Source organism: Lissotriton vulgaris, chromosome 7, assembly GCF_964263255.1.
Source record: "Lissotriton vulgaris chromosome 7, aLisVul1.2, whole genome shotgun sequence".
NCBI lineage: Eukaryota > Metazoa > Chordata > Amphibia > Caudata > Salamandridae > Lissotriton > Lissotriton vulgaris.
The window spans coordinates 316,573,620-316,590,331 of NC_141695.1; the positions used below are offsets into that span (position 1 = coordinate 316,573,620).

Genomic DNA, 16,712 nt, shown 5'->3' on the forward strand with positions numbered 1-16,712 from the left:
AAGAAACAAATCAATGTACCCAACTTTACAAGGTTTTTAAATGCAAATTCCATAACAATCTTTACAAATATTGTAAAATAACTATATTCCTTAAAAAAAAAAAAAGTTTCCTCTTTCCTTTTTTTTGATTTTTATACTTAACTTAAGGAAGATGTTGACAGGATAATGTTAGCCTCCATGTCTTTAATGAAATCCTGATTCTATGTCGGGACCGGAGGCGAGGATTATGCTCTTATTCTCTCTTCGCTTTTATTAACAATTTTCACAGCAGCTCTTCATATAACAAGTAACAAAACTACATTTCCCACAACACTAGGGAAAAGAAAAACAGTCTCTGCTAAGTCCTTTCACAGTGTCCATGAACGTCTTCCCATAAATCATCCTGCAATTTCCTGCACTTCCTCTTTCTTCGCTGCTCGGCAGCTCGAGATAAGTGCATTTCTATTCCCTTAGAGACGATTGTCTTGAAATACCTGTTTGTTGGTGGGGATCGTTAACTTTGGGCAATTTCCTTTCGCAGATCCCGTTTGGACCGCCGGAACACTCGTGCGCTCCTTACGCGGCTTTCTGTCCCGTGGTTATGAGGACCGAAGTGCGGTCCTCCGCCCGCTCGAGGGCACTGCGTGGGCGACACGACCTGGGTCCCGGAGCGCGTTTCTGTCAGAAACGGACTGAACGTGCTCCGATCACCAGTGTATGTCCGCGCCCGGGCCGCCTGGTCTATCGCCCAGTTAATACTGGGTCTGTATTGCCACAAACATCCCTTTTCTCACACCCGCTCGGCGGGTAGGTAGTGGTGCGGTGCACCTGGTGGACGTAGTCCCATACACCCCCGATTGTCAGGTCGGGTAGGTACTGGTGTGGGGGCCCTCGTAACAGGTCCCTCACGGACACCCTGACAGGCGGTTGGTTTTCCCGGTGTATTGTTGGGAGAGGGGGTGTCCTTGGGCTGCAAAGCCGTCAATCTGTGCCATTGGCCGTATATCATTACTGAGAAGCCCTCAATCCCTGAATTACCGCACTACGCGTGGGAGTGCTCCTCTGTGTTTCTCAGCACCAGTTTTCCAAGTGAACTGTCTAAATCAGTTATAGGTTCCTTGGGTTGTGTGTGATTTTAGCGCATCAGTAGACATGGAGCACGAGTATTATGAGGAGGAAGACTCCCTAGCATACCTGCAGTGGGACGATGATTTTTACTCTAAAGTTGACGACTCCATTCATAAGGCAGTCTCAGACCTTATGACGCCGATGGAACAACGCCTAGCTGACAAAATAGAACAACTATGCGTGAAAATGGGTCAGCCCCCTCCTGCAGTCCCGGGGACGTCTGGTGATTCAGGACCGGCCCACCCAGACGAGCAGGGACCGCCCCGCCCCTAAGAGAAAGTACGACAAAGGGGTAGACACAGATGCTTTTGAACACCTTAAACAGGCGTTTCTGGAGCATACAGCCCCGATTGTGCTTCCCCAGGGTCCCGCGCCTTCAGATGAGGATCCTCCACCGGCGTCCCCTGGGACACAACAGGGAGATACCCAGGATGCCTCTGACGACGAGTCAGGCTCTTCGAGATCGTGGAGGCCATCGGGATCTTCGGATCCTCCGAAGGCGGGCATCTCAGATATGTTGGACCCCAATGACATAGTTCATCCGTGCTCAGCGGAATGGGTCCCCGCTGAGAAGGCGTCCTTGTATCTGGCGTTGCGCCTCAGGAAACCTTTGGAGAATGAGGCACGGAGCAGACTGAGGGCTGAATGTCCCGACCGACCCTAGATGGCAAAGTATCGATCACTCTGGAGATTGAAGGCAAAATGGCAACGTTCCTTGCCAAGTTTATAAAAGATCCCAAGAAAGGGATAGATCGTTTGTGGCGTGCATGCCAGGACAAGTTGTTGGACGCCATTGGTCCAATGGCCAAGATACTAGACATGGCGGAGGAGGCCCGTAGTTCGGGCTCCTTGATTGACCCCGAAGTCCTGTCAGCCTGGGCGCAACGGGCGATCTGTTTTATAGGCAGTGCAAACTGCGCGCTCTCGACAGAGAGGCGTAGATCATTGCTGATTAAAGTAGATCCCAAACTCGGAGATTTGGCATGTTCTGAGGCGGGGGCCTCGGCTCAAGGTGGACTGTTCGGTGAGCCTTTCATAAAAGAACTCAGAAAGTTTGTGGCCACGTTCACGTCCTTGGACAAGGCGCAAGCCAATATTAAAAGGGTCTTTAGTCCTCGGGTTTTCAGCGCGTCGGTCGGGGTAGGAGCCGCCTGCCCGGCCGTGGACAAAATCAGCTGCCCCAAGGTAGGGGGCAAGGCTCCGGGCTCGGACAATATCAGTCTGACCAACGCTTCAACAACTTTTACCCGACCAGGGGTCAGCGGTTCCGAGGACGAGGCTACAGAGGGAACAACGGCAATGCCAACGGTGAGTGCTTTGCTCGCTGCACAGATGCGAGTTGGGGCAGGCTAGCATTGTTTTTCCCCGCTTGGGAAGCACTTACGGGGGACGCATGGGTACTCCAGACTGTCAGAGGTTTTCAGATAGAGTTTTATGACTCCACTTGTCAAACACGCCCTCCCCGGCCAATAGTTTTCTGAGCGTCAGACGCGGCCATGATAGATGAGGAAGTGCACGAGTTGCTCCGCAAAGAGACGGTGTGCCAGACAGAGGTTCATCCCTCAGGCTTCCTCAGCAATATTTTCTTGGTAGACAAGACCGACGGAGGTCGGAAACCAGTGATCAACCTTCGGGAGTTCAACGAGTGGCTGGTGTACAGACACTTCAAAATAGAGTATTTAACAACAAGGGGTGGTGATGGACTGAGTTTCTGAATTAAGCAGAATACTCTCACCCAGTCAAGAGATCAGGGCTAGATCAACACCGTTTTTTAGCTCACTGCACCATCCCAGCTCAGAACCTGGCTATATGCAAATTAGTCTGTTCCTGTCCCAGTGCATGATGGGAACAGGACAAACCAAACTACCAAGCCAATTCTTACACTGGGAAGGAAACAAGCTCCCGGGTTACCGGTTTCTGGCATTTCAGCCGTCGTCGGCCCGGTTTGCTTGAATCCTGATGGTGCAATGAGCAAGGGACTCACATCTGAGTATACCCTTCCACGCTTAGGGTGGACAAAATATTTAACAACAAGGGGTGGTGATGGACAGAGTTTCTGAATTAAGCAGAATACTCTCACCCAGTCAAGAGATCAGGGCTAGATCAACACCGTTTTTTAGCTCACTGCACCATCCCAGCTCAGAACCTGGCTATATGCAAATTAGTCTGTTCCTGTCCCAGTGCATGATGGGAACAGGACAAACCAAACTACCAAGCCAATTCTTACACTGGGAAGGAAACAAGCTCTCTGTGTTCATCACCACCCCCTTTTCTGAATCACTTCAAAATGGAGGGCATTCACTTGCTCAGGGATGTTCTCCTGCCACTCGATTCGATGGTACGATTGGATCTAAAAGATGCGTACCTGGTAGTTCCGATTTTTCCTCCACACAGCCGATTCCTCCAGTTTCTGTGGCAGGGGCAGGCTTACGAGTTCTGTTGCCTTCCGTTCTGGGTTTCCTCGGCCCCGTGGTGTTTCACCAAGGTTCTCAAGCCGGTGGTGGAATACTTGAGAGCTCACGGGGTCCGCATGATCGTCTACTTGGACGATATGTTTCTCCTAAGTCAATGTCCCTTGCAGCTGCGGGACCATCTGCAGATGGCAGTGATGCTTCTCCAGTCGTTAGGGTTTGTCATCAACGAGAAGAAATCCCTGCTGATTCCGACTCAGAAGACCTCCTTCCTAGGCTTTGTGATAGATTCCACCTCGGCCACACTCATTTTACCCTCCAGGAAGGTGGCGAAAATTCGACACAAGATCCGTCAGACCTTAGCCAAGCAGGGAACTTCTCTACGGCAGATTGCTCGTTTAGTAGGCCTGTTCTAAGCATCGATTCAGGCAATTTTCCCGGACCCGTTGCTTTACTGCGCCCTGCAAAGGTTGAAGGCGCACCATCTGCGGAAAGGCCTCACTTACTCACAGGTGGTTTCTCTGACGGAAGAGGTTCGCGAAGAATTGGAATGGTGGCTTCCCCACATGGAGGCTTGGAATGGGAGAGCAATCTTCGGTACGCACCAGACTTGGTGATAGAGTCGGACGCCAGCCGAGCAGGCTGGGGCACGCGGTGTGGGGAGTTTTCCACCGGCGGAAGCTGGTCTCCTCAAGAGAAACTACTCCACATCAATTGTCTGGAGCTCCTGGCGGACTCCTTTGCGGTCGAGTGTTGGACCAAGAATTGGGTTCAAGTTTCGGCCCTTTTAAAGATGCACAATGTGTCGGCGGTCAGGCACATAAACCACCTGGGGGGCACTGGGTCCAAAGCATTGGCGAATATGGCTAAACAGTTTTCGGAGTTCTGTCTCGCTCATCAGATATCGGTCACAGTGGAGTATCTCCCGGGAAGGGAGAACCTGGTGGCCGATCGGCACTCCCGTTATCTTTGGGACTCCAGCGTCTGGAAGCTGGATCCGGAGATCTTTTGTTCTCTACAAGAGTGGTGGGGCCCGTTGTCTGTCGATCTGTTTGCATGCCGCCTCGATTGGCAGCTTCCCCGGTTCTTCAGTTGGAGACCGGATCCTCCGGCAGTAGCATGCGATGCGTTCAGCCAGGATTGGAGTCGGGAGAGGGGATATGCATTCCCTCCATTTTCCATGATCACCCGGGTGGCGGCCCAGATTTGCAGGCAGGGAGCCTCCATTTTGGAGGTCACAAGTTTGGTTTCCGGTTCTACTGACAGTTTCTTGGGATTCTCCAATCCGACTCCTCCCAACTCCCCATCTCCTCTTGAGTCTGGAGTGGAGTCCCCACCGTCTGGTGGAGGAAGGCTCCCTTCAGCTCATGGCTTGGCGGATTACAGGCAACGTTGGAGATTGCCGGACCTTTTGGTCCACGCTGAGCTCTTGTTGTCCAAGGCTTGGGCAGACAGCACATCCAAGAGATACAAATTGTCTTGGACGCGATGGGTATGTTGGTGTTTACGACGGGAAGTGGATCCTGTGGTCGCAGATTTGACCTATGTTCTGAATTACTTGGCCGAGTTAGCTCAAAAGGGCTTGGCGTATAGGTCTGTGACTGCGGTCCGTTCAGCGATTTCAGCAGGGCATGCTACGGTGTATGGAGCGCCCTTAAGGGAACACCCTTTTATGTGTAAGCTCCTCAGGGGAATTAGATTGTCTTTGCCCCCGGAACCCCGCTATTCGGTTCTCTGGGATGTGAACCTGGTTTTGAATTTCCTGTTGTCTTGGCAACCGAATCCTTTTCTTTCACGGAAAGAAATGTCGGCTAAATTGGCCATGTTATTGTGTTTGGTGTCTTGTAGGAGAGTGTCTGATGTTCGTGCTTTGGACATCACTGCCAGAGTTTTTTCCCCTGATGGGGTTACCTTTTCAGTGAGTAGACGTACTAAATTGAACACATGCACAATTTATTTTCCTGCTTTTGCAGAATCACCGAAGCTTTGTATGGTGCAATGCTTAAAAGCTTATGAGGAAGCAACGGAGGAAGTTCGTCCCCCGAGCGAACAACAACTCCTAATAGCCCTCAAGAAGCCTTTTAAGGCGGTTTCTTCTCCCACTATAGCCCGTTGGGTGCGGTGGATCATGCAGGAAGCAGGTATTAATAAGAGAGCTTTTGGTGCGCCTTCCGCGAGGGGTGCAATGGCTTTCAAGGCATTTAGCCTTGGCGTATGTTTGGAGGACCTTATGAGGGTAGCGGATTGGTCATCGGATTCAACCTTTAAAAGGTTTTATTTTAAACCGCTGCTGAATGTGACGCAAGTGGTGGTGGATAAGCTTTAAAGGAGCATAATCCTCGCCTCCGGTCCTGACATAGAATAGCAATTTGCCTAGCCTACAAGAAGGTAAGTTTCAATTCTATTAAGGATGCGGAGGCGAGGATTATCCCACCCAGCAAGCACGTTGGTTGCTATCCCATGCCGTATTGGTTGTAAGTAACTCTTTTTTTTGTTACTGTTTCTTACCATATGCTGTACTCAGTGATTTAAGTTCATTGCTGTGTTATACACAATGTTGGTTTGGATTAATGTTGTTCTTTGTTCAGTTAGTCAATGATGCCATAAGTGATTGGTGGTTTTTTTTCAGGAATGATCACACGAAGCAGAATGCCTAACCATGGGAGAGTCCAGCGAGGAAAGAGGAAGTGCAGGAAGTTGCAGGATGATTTATGGGAAGACGTTCATGGACACTGTGAAAGGACTTAGCAGAGACTGTTTTTCTTTTCCCTAGTGTTTTGGGAAATGTAGTTTTGTTACTTGTTATATGAAGAGCTGCTGTGAAAATTGTTAATAGAAGTGAAGAGAGAATAAGAGCATAATCCTCGCCTGCGCGTCCTTAATAGAATTGAAACTTACCTTCTCGTAGGCTAGGCAAATTTCTATTCTCTATTCATGGTTATCTGAGAATTGCCATTTCATTACAAGACCGGAGGCTACCATTTTACATCTTTAAAGCCCTTCAAAAACACCCTTGATGTGCTCAACTGGTCTAAAGTAATGTTGTGCAAACGTACTCACATTAGACCAATCAGCTACTTTCATAATATTTTCCAAAGATCCACCTGGGCAGCATGCTTTACTCGCCATAACTTCTCGTATGGAATGCGCTTGAGATTTTTCCACATTTCCACCCTGTCTTTTTCATCATATCCTTAATCCACTTTTTTTTCTTTTTTTTTTAGAGTTTTATATAGCGCGTACTTGACATAATCTGAATAGGGTAGCAGAGCGCTTTACATAGCACCAGTTACGTTACATGAGGAGACACAATTCATTTTTGTTAGGCATGGGGAGATTAACAGACTGATTCATGAAGCCGAAATGGGCTTGCAAAGGGCCAGATTCTGAGAATCTGGCCCTTTGCAAGCTCTATTTTTGCATTTTTGATTCATCATCCCAAATGCAAAAATCGGTAATAGCGATTTCGCTATTTTGCGATGAATTACATTTAAGGAATCTCTATTTGAGATTCCTTAAATGCAATTCATCATCCATTTTAAAATTGCGAATGCGCAATTTTGGCCCGCTATTTACCGTGAGGTCAAACCTCGTGGTAAATAGCGAAAACTTAGAAAAATGCTTTTAAAAGCATTTTTCTAAGTTGCATGTTGCACACACACATGTCCTTTGGACATGTGTGTGCGCAACACCTGTTCATATTTACTTTTAAGGGGTGCTACAGGGTGTCCTTTGGACACCCGTGGCACCCTTTAAATCGCAATCTTATTTGCGATTAGCAAATTGCTAATCGCAAATAAGGAATACTCCCCATTTATTCCTATGGGCCTTTTGGCCCATAGGAATGAATGGGGAGTTATTCCTTATTTGCGATTAGCAATTTGCTAATTGCAAATAAGGAATATGTAGGAATCGCTTTTGTTTTTGCGATTCCTACATGAATGCCGTTTTGCGAGTCTGAAATAGCGATTCCTTATGATTCGCTATTTCAAACTCGCAAAACGGCACTATGATGAATCAGGCTGTAAGTGATTTGCCCAGGATCACAGGATGTTTTTTAGCACCATTACCGAGACTCGAGCCCAGTTCCCCAGGTCTGAGGTCGTGCGCCCTAGCCGTTAGGAGAACTCCTCTCCCCACTCCTTGCAATCGTGATGGTACTAACAGCCTAAAAAAGGTTTTACATACGAAATCAGCAACTGATGTTTACTGTCACTCCTATTCTCCTTAACTCTGCATTCATATTCTTTCAAAAACTCCCCCACACATAACTTCTTACACTCTTCAAACTTTGGATAAAAAAAGAAGTAGATATCATTGTTATTCTCTTCCAAATCTCAAAATGCACACCATCGGAGAAGTGTGGCTCAGGGGTTAGACGGAGAAGTGTGGCTCAGGGGTTAGAGGTGGCAGACCCGGAAGCTGAGATCGGTCCTGGACCAGGGTTCAATTCCCCGCCTCGGCGGGTCTTGGGCTAAAAATTCCACGGACTCGATAATTCTCGCTCCGGTGCCTTCTCGACTCTCGGGTTCACACTCTGCGACTCTGGGCAATAGCTTGCTTAATCTCCACAACGGCCCCTTGCGGCGGGATGCCTGGCTTTCACCTTGTGGATACCCTGCTGGGCTATCTCACAGGGGAATACCAGGACGGGTTCCCTAAGCAAGCGCCGGGAAACCCACTGCGGGTAGCTGTGCGCTATATAAGCTCAAATACATTTACATTTACATCTGGACCAAATATCCTATTACTTTCCTCCAAGCTCTTGACATCAGAAACTCTTCTACAAGAAATTAACATAATATTGTTGCCACCTTTGTGTCATGTCCTTCAAAGCCAAGTATTTGTTCATTAGATAACTTTAAATTAGTTCCAAAATTAATTTCACATCCCACAAAGACTCATACCCTGCCTTTGGTGGTCTCCTTAATCGCACGCTCTTCATTAATCTACACACCAGTATATTACTCCCTACTGATCTTCCACCAACATGTGTGTGTCCTGTCAAAACTGCTGAACTATAACAATTCTGTGTCCGATAGTTTAGACCTCTTCCAATTGCTCAGCTGAAAAATTCACTGCTTTCACCACAGGTGCCTCCATAGGATCCAAATCCTTTCCACGCACCAACACACCCAAACTCTCCAAATTCCTTTGTACCTTCTCCTAGTGTCTGATGCCCATGTACTCTTGAGCAACTCAGTAGCCCCTTGCAAAAGTCCTTCGAAAGCTCTAGATTTCCTGATACCTTCCAAACAAGAAGTAGCAATGTTCTGTTCAGATTTAAAGGATGCTCTTCTCCTTCTCATTCCTCAGCAGACCCTCGTCTGCTTGGATCAACCATGGAACCTCGTAAGCTAACTCCATGATTGTTGGGAGCCACACTTGTGATACCCAAAAAGGAGTCACCAACGCTAAGAGACCTCTCTCCTTCCTCATCTTCAACAGCACCCTCTGTATCATTGCAAAGGGAGGTAGGTATTTCTGACCAATCCTGTTGAAAAGCATCCACTGCTGCTGCACCTGGGTCTGGTAACCAACTGAAGTACTTGTCGATCTGAAAAGTTAACCTGCTGGCCAAAAAGATCCACCTCCAATTAACCCCATAACCAAACAGTATTTTTCGAAACAAGCCCTCTCCAGCTTCCAATTGCTGTAGTTTATCAAATATCTTAAATTCCAATCTCCTATTGAACTCAAGTTCCCTGGAAGATACTCCGCTCTCAAATGTATTCAACTCTAAACAAAAACACCACATTTCTTTCGTAGTGTCTGACAGATTCACAGATCTGCTCCCTCCTAAACAAATTATGTAAGACACAGCGGTCATATTGTCAATTTTCATCAACACTGTCTGGCCCTGCAAGATTCCTTTGAAACGCAAGGCAAACAGTCCTTCTTTCAATTCTAAATAGTTTGTGTGACCTCCTCTCCAAACCTGACCATTTTCCACCAGTCTCCTGCTCTCCCAGCCGAACTTCCCAGCCAGTCAGATTGGCATCTGTCTCTACCTCAAAATCTGTCCTGCACACAAAAATTGCTCGCCCATTCCAAGCCTCCAGATTGTGCAGCCACCAAAACAACTCCTGCTTCAACACCACTTAGTTGCCGTACCATAAGCCTTTCCATGATGCGTCTGCCTTTGCCCTCTGTAAAGCTCGATAATGCAAAGGACCTGTAAAATATCCAGAATTTATGAAGTAAACAGACCTATTATACTCACCATGTCAAACTGGTTTCTTCAAAACATGTAATACTTCCTTCTTTATCATGTTTGTCTTCTTTTATGGTAACAGTAACATTACCCTCGCTATATCTATCTGAAATCCCAGAAACTCCAAACTCTAGGATGGGGGTCATGATGGATTTCTCTTCGTTTATCAGGAAACCTAAAGTTTCCAAGGGGTACCTCACCTTCCTTTATTGGACTACCAGCTCCTCTGCATCCTGAGACATCATCATTATGTTGTCCAAACAAACAATCAAACAGAAACCTCTTTCCCACAAATGAGATACCACAGCCCTCATTACTTTTGTACAGCACCGTGGTGCTGATTCCAAACCAAATGGGAGACACAAAAATTGTTTCAACTGATGCCTCCATCTGAATTGTAAATACCTCTGGCTTTCCTCTTGCATCTGTACTGTAAAATAAGCATCTTTCAGATCTAGTTTTACCAGTCAGTCCTTCTCTAAGAGTATGTTCCTCAAAAGATGGGTTCCCTCCATCTTGAAATGCCGGTAAACTAAAAACCGATTCAGAGATCTCAGATTTATCAAAAGTCTCAATTCTTTCTCCTTTTTCTCTACAACAAAAAGAGTACTTACAAACCCTTTGGCTTGTTCTCCTATTGGTCTTATAGCTTCTTTTAGTAACATTGCCTTTATTTTCCCATCGACCACAAACATTTTAACTTGAGTCATGTGCAACTCCATTGTTTATTCCTTCTTAACCGGTAAATCTACTAAATCTATTGCAAATCCTTGATCTGTTGTTAGAATCCATGTCTCCCCTGTTATTTTTGTCCATTCCTCCACAAACATCCTTATACGTCCCCCTTCCTTTATGTAGAAAAAAACAATGATGTCTCCGTACTCAACCCCGGAATCCTGAAAAAGTCTGCTCTTCTTCAGATACTGCTGTTTCGGCCTGATCTTCCTCTTCTACTTCAAAACCTCTGGAGGTATAATCATGCTGGGACCTTTGCAGACCTCAGCCAGCATAAGGTCCTTTTTTGCTGGCCATTCTAAAACCACTACCAAACCCCACCGTCATGTTAGACAGCCTTATCCAGCGCCGTGAACGTCACTGTAGACAGGGCACAATGGGGATTTCTACCTCTTTCCCTTCCAGAGCAGGAATACTTGTGACACTGTCGCGTTCGAACTCATTCTGTCCAATGGCTGTTGATAAAGGAGCCCCACCCATCCTATGAAATTAGGACTGAAACCGAACCGGCTCAGCGCTGCATAGAGATAATTCCATTCTACGCTATGGAAGGCCATCCTGGAAGCTTAGTACATGAGGGCTGTTTGGTCAGCTGGATTTGTTTCGGTTCATGCAGGACACCAAAAAACCTGGGCAGGTTCAGTCTGGTTTCCCTGTGTGGCATAAATCCTGACTGGTCTAGATGTATGAGGGAGATTTTCACCCAGCACAAGCGGGAGGACAGATTTTTTGCCAGAACCTTGACTTCATAATTGAGTATGGAAATTGGCCTGTACAACCCTCACTCTGACTGCGGTTTCCCGCTTTAGGAATCAATACTATAACAGCTGTCTCCTGGTTTGGGGGTATGAACCTGTCCACCCTGGCCTTTGTCAGCATACCCAGGAGATGTTCAGCTGTTTTACTCAACATACATTTGTACATCTCCACAGGTCGGCCATTGTGTCTGTTGCTTTACTAGACTGTAGGGAATGCGATACATTGACAATCTCATCTACCGTCAGCTCCTTCTCCAGCATTTTTCTGTCATCCATTGATAATTGTGGTAGAGTTATGTTGTGCAAGAAATCACTGCATTCTTGCTCAGTCCTCATGGAGGAGGATGTATATAGCGTCTCATAGTATTTGGTAAACACCTCTGCCACCTCCTTCCCTGATTTTTGTCCGCGTCCTGCCCCGTCAACTATCCATGGGACCCATCTGCTGCACCCCTTTGTCTTATTGAGCCAAGCCAATAGCTTATTCGCCTTGTCCCCTGCATCATATAATCGGTGCTGTGTAGCCAGGGCCTGTGCCTAGGCACTGCCTTCCAACAAGTCAAGCAGTTTTTTTTGGTGTAGCCACAATCAGTCTTTCATGTCCTCCTGTATTCTGTTCCCCTCCATCAAATGGGATTCCAGACCCAATATGTCCTGCTCCAGGGCACCACATTGGAGTTGTTTCTCCTTCAATGCCCCGACCCGTGCCTGAGCCCTACCCCTGCGGTACAAAAGGAGGTGGTGATGGACGGAGCATCTGAACCAATCGAACACTCACACCCAGTCAACAGATCTGGGTTTAATCCATCACCGTTCTTTAGCCCACTCTGCCACCCCAGTTCAAACATGGCCATATGCAAATCAGTCTGACCCTGTACCTAATGGGAACAGTCCAGCTCGAACTGCCAAGCCATGCCTTCCCTGGACCGGAAACAAGCTTCCGAGGACCGGTTTCTGGCATTTCAGCCCTACCCCATATCACCATCTTGAACGCCTCCCAAAGTGTCACAGTTGAGGCCACTGACCCCACATTATCTACGAAGAATAGTTCCGCCCCTTTTTGAATTTCATCTTGAAACTCCTGGTTCCTGATAGTACCATGTGTCTATCTTTGGCGGCAGGGTGTAGTCCTTCTTGGGGTCCTCAAGTCTGGTCTCTACTGGAGAATAGTCAGATACACCCCAGGCCTGCAGCTGTGTGATGAGGTAGTCCAGCCTGGAGAAGCTACCATGCGCCGCTGACATATGTGTGTATTGCTGTACAGGGGGATGGTGGTGCCTCTATATGTCACCCAGGCCCATGGTGCTGAGAAAGCTCCCTAGCTGGCCCACTCTCCTCCCACATGCCACCCCACCACATCCATCTCTATGGAGAGGACATATTTCATATCTCAACCCATTATCAGATGACCCTCTGAGAGATCAAGGAGCAGTGGACCCAGTGTTTCCAGTTTGGAGGCCTGCAGCCATGGTGGGGCATAAACTGAACAAATATTGAGGGTCATTCCTTACCAACTGCCACTCACCGCCACAAATCTCTCAGAGGGGTCAGACCACATCTTACTGTGGACAAAGTGAAACACCCGCCTGCACAGCACTCCCACCCCTCTAGAGCCTGAAGTGTATCGAGCATGTGCTATCAGGGTGTAGCAGATCATTCCAGTGCTTTACAGTGATTACCCCATAAATGCATTTCTTGTAGAAACAAACATATCTGGGCCATGTCTTTTTATCAACTGCAGGGCCACTGATCGTTTAAGTTTGTTATTGTGTGCGTTTAAGTTCCCGAACCACACCCTCAACGGGTTCTTGATTTCTTTATGTTCGGTCATATGTTAAGTTTTCCCTCATCTGAACTTTTTGCCGGGTCCCCTTGGGCCTGTTTAACTGGGGCATGCACTCCATGCATTGATCACAGGCTGATTCATCTGTCACTCCCCTGAGCACTCTCTTCCATGTATAGAAGAACATCATTTAGTTTAGTTTAGTTTAAAGGAGTTTGTAGAGCGCTTGGTAACACCTCCCGGCGTGTCCCCGCGCTGTGGAGAGAGAATGCAACAGCAGAGAAAAATCCAATCACACAGTAAAGAGGCAGGTTTTCAACTTCTTCCTAAACATGATTTCATTACTCTCCAACCTGATATCTAGAGGCAGGAGGTTCCATTGCTTGGCAGCTAAGGTGCGGAATGATCTGCCTCCCATTCTAGCTTTTTTGGGGCAGGTAGTTCTGAGCAGACCCATTCCTTTGGATCTAAGAGATCTATTAGGTTCATACACAGACGCCAAATCAGACATATATGCCAGTGCTCTGTGATGAATTATTTTATGGCACCATAGCATAGCTTTAAAGACAATCCTCTTACTGATCGGTAGCCAGTGGAGGGCTGCTAGAGAAGGGCGTGAAGGAGCTCGGCGGGGAAGCCTTAGCACCAGACGAGCTGCCGAATTTTGTAGAACCTGTAGCTTTTTTATGTTTTTCTCTGATGTCCCCATGAGCAGCACGTTTCCGTAATCAATACGGGACGTTATCAGTGCCTGCGTCATGGTACGCCTGGAGTTAATGGGTAACAGGTCGAGGGTGCGGTTGAGGGTTTTCATCACCCCAAAACATTTGCCAACAGTCTTCTTTACGTGGCTGTCAAAGGACAGTTTATTGTCCACCCATACACCTAGATTCTTCGCCTCTCGTGCAGGCGAGGGCAGAGGACCCAGGCAACTGGGCCACCACTCTGTCGTCCATTTGACCTCATTGCCTCCAATAATGAGGACCTCTGTTTTTGTCCCATTAAGTTTCAAACAGTGTTCATTCATCCACATAGCCAGTTTGGACATGCAGGCATTGAAGTTATCAGCTTCCTTAGAAGGGGCTTGGGTCAGAGATATGAGAAGTTGCGTGTCGTCGGCGTAGGAGACGAGCTCCACGCCGAACGACTGCACCACCTCTGCCAGAGGGGCCATGTATAGATTGAACAGGGTGGGACTCAGGGCAGAGCCCTGAGGAACCCCCTGCTCAAGCATCACCCTGTCGGAGAGGAAAGTCCCTCTTTGAACTTGGAAGCTCCTGTTAATCAAGAAAGGTTTCAGCCACCTCAGTGCCTTGTTGGTAACTCCTGCTTTATTTAGACACTGCAGCAAGATGGAGTGTGCTACAGTGTCAAAAGCGGCACTGAGATCAAGCATGATGAGGGCCATTGTCTTTCCCTCATCTGCTCCCTCACGTAAGGTTTCAGTGGCCCTCAGGAGAGCTGTCTCCGTAGAGAAGCCAGTTCTAAAACCCGACTGAGATTTATGGAAAACATTATGGGTCTCAAGATGTTCCATCAGTTGACTGTTAGCGATTTTCTCTGCTAACTTGGCCACATAAGGTAGCAAGGATATAGGTCGTAGGTTATCCATTATGTCCATGCTGATGTTTGGTTTTTTCTTGATGGGTAATACTATTGCCTGTTTCCATTCCTCCGGAAGGCAGGAGGTTGTAAAGGAGGTTTGTAGTAAGTGACTGAGATGAGGTTCTAATACAGGAAAGGCTTCAGCTAAAATTTTCGGGGGTGCCGGGTCCCGGGGAGATCCCGATTTGATTTTGTTGCACATTTTGGACAGGATTTCATAAGAGGGAACTACAAAAGATTTGAGACATACAGGTGTATTTACAAATTTATCATTTTCAGTGAAGTCCGTGGCCGGATCTATCTGTTTAGAGAAGCTAGTATAGATTTTGTTAATTTTTCCTGCAAAATACTGTGCAATGTTATTGCACGCTTCCACAGAATCATTTTGAGCGGGGGGGGGGTCACATCCACTATGGATATCTCTTTGTATATCTGAAACAGTTCCTTGGAGGAATTGCCTGCTTCAATAATACGGGTGTGATAATGCTCTGCTTTGGCCAGACGAACTGATTTGTAATATTCTCTCTGTGCTGTTTTATATTGTATTTTAGTATCTGCACAGAAGTTCTGGCGCCAAGCTCTCTCAAGTTTCTTACAAGCCGTTTTCATGGCCTGCAGTTCTTGGCCAAACCAAGGAGCAGTTTTCTTAGGCCTCCTGGCATTAGACAGGGTGCGGCTGGGGGCTGTGATGTCCAGGGCCTTAGTGACGATATTATTTAAATTGTCATTAGCTGCCTCACAGTCGACCCCTTTGGGAGGGCCTTCGTCATGAACAATTTGATTGAACGAATCTAAAGAAAAGTTCTTCCATTTTCTGCGTTTGTATCGCAGGGATTGGTGACGACAAAGCTCCGTTCTGTCAAGTTGGACTGTGATGGGAATAATATAATGATCCGACCAGGGTATGGGTATAGGATCAGAGGTATGCACTCCCTGCCAGTTTCCAAAGACGGGGTCTAGTAAGTGTCCTAATTGATGAGAAGGTTCTTTATTTTTTAGATCGAGCTGAACAGATTGCAGTTCCAATCGGATATCATCAGCGTCTTTATCTAAGTGATCTTCAAAATGAGCATTGAGATCTCCTAGCACTAACAATCTGGATTTCCTTAGTGCTAGATGAGTGACCGCCTCCATTAGGGTTGATGTGAACTCATATAGTCTACCTGGTGGTCGGTATATCAAAATGCCAGAAATCGAATGATTGGGACCAGTGTTAATTGTGAAGGTACCGGCTTCACTGTGATCAACCTGTGTGAGTGCTAGGGAGCAGACTAGAGGAGCTTTCGTGGCTATGGCGATGCCGCCTCCTCTACCGTCTTTCCTGTCCAATCTAGATAGGGAATAGCCGTTGGGCATGGCCTGGATAACATCCGGGTCCGAGTGATCATCTAGCCAGGTTTCAGTTAGGAAAAGGATGTTAAGATTCTGATCCTCAAGTAAATGGTAGATTTCTAGAGCGTGTTTACGTAGAGATCTACAATTCAATAATGCAGCTTTGATGGTAGGGCCCGAGCTAGTGTCTGGGATATGAAGGAGGGGTTCAAAGCGGCACCTCGTACATTTTAAAAGTGACTGGGCAGGCATGGTATGTTTGCAGACGGCAGGCGTGTCAGGTTGTAAAGCAAGTAAAGCATGTCTGCCATACCTTAAGGTAGTTTGTGACGAACTACCAGGGTTTGTGGCCCCGCGCCCCGTCCGGCCGCGGACGGGCGCAGACGGGCTGGACTTTGGCTCGACTTCGGCGCGCTTCCGGCGCGCCCGCTGCACGCGTCCGCTGCGCGGTCGCTGGCCCAAGCACATTTATGCTAAGGGGAGGGGTCGCTAGAGCGCTGACCTCTGCTCCCTGAGCCCGGATGTGCAAGGCTCCTCCTCGCCCTCCGCATCAAACGTCCATGATTGGACGCGGCGGACCGGGGCGGGAGTAGGAGAGAGAACTAGCCTGACAGGTAAATGCAGGAAATCACAATTACTGTGTCCGATTACCCCACACTGAACGTGTTAAAATACAAATTCAAATTACAACATTAAAAGCATTCGCTATTAGAACAGCGCGAACAGTGCAGTAGCGCGGTTGTGAGCGCTGTGTGAATGGAGGCTGC

At 47.5% G+C, this 16,712-nt stretch overlaps 1 pseudogene; it reads left to right on the forward strand.

Moving 5' to 3' along the window:
• Nucleotides 1–2,603: 2,603 nt before the first annotated feature.
• On the forward strand, nt 2,604–15,666 carry LOC147701468 (uncharacterized; annotated as a pseudogene).
• The last annotated feature ends 1,046 nt before the right edge of the window (nt 15,667–16,712 follow it).